This window comes from Curcuma longa, chromosome 9 (genome assembly GCF_044706935.1).
Source record: "Curcuma longa cultivar G26 ecotype Majalengka, Jawa Barat chromosome 9, ITB_CL_G26_1.1, whole genome shotgun sequence".
In the NCBI taxonomy this organism is placed as follows: Eukaryota; Viridiplantae; Streptophyta; class Magnoliopsida; order Zingiberales; family Zingiberaceae; genus Curcuma; species Curcuma longa.
In genome coordinates, this window is record NC_133869.1 from 6,133,370 (window position 1) to 6,133,904 (window position 535).

Consider the following 535-nt stretch of genomic DNA (forward strand, 5'->3'; position numbering starts at 1 on the left):
AGATGGTCGAGACTAGGCTGACCGAAATAAGGCATCCGAGATGATCGGGATGGCTTCAAGAGCCCAAATCAAACCTTAGACTGAGCCCGGATTGAGCTCATGTTGTGCCCCAAGTACGGCCTAAACCCGAAGTTTCAGATATTCTATTATGGTGGGATTGGGTCCGTGTTGACCCAGTTTGTCATATCGGCCTGGATCTGACCTCCACATGACTCTTGACTTTTACCTCGGAAGGTGTCACGTCACCTACGACACCTGCATCAATATGGATTATGATCTCGATGAGTGGCATAATCAAGTCAAATGATCAAGGTCTAGAGACAATCAATCTTGACGAAAGAGACTTAGCAAAATTAGACACCCATAATAACCCTTTTTTGTCATCAAGATGCTAGCAAACAAACACTAAATCTACCGTGAGACAAAATATATAGACAAATGCAATGTGCCAAGCCAAAATAGTGTTATAAACAGGTAAACAGTCAATTTAAATACAAATATGAATAGTTTTCTCAACAGCACTGTCCAGCTTCAA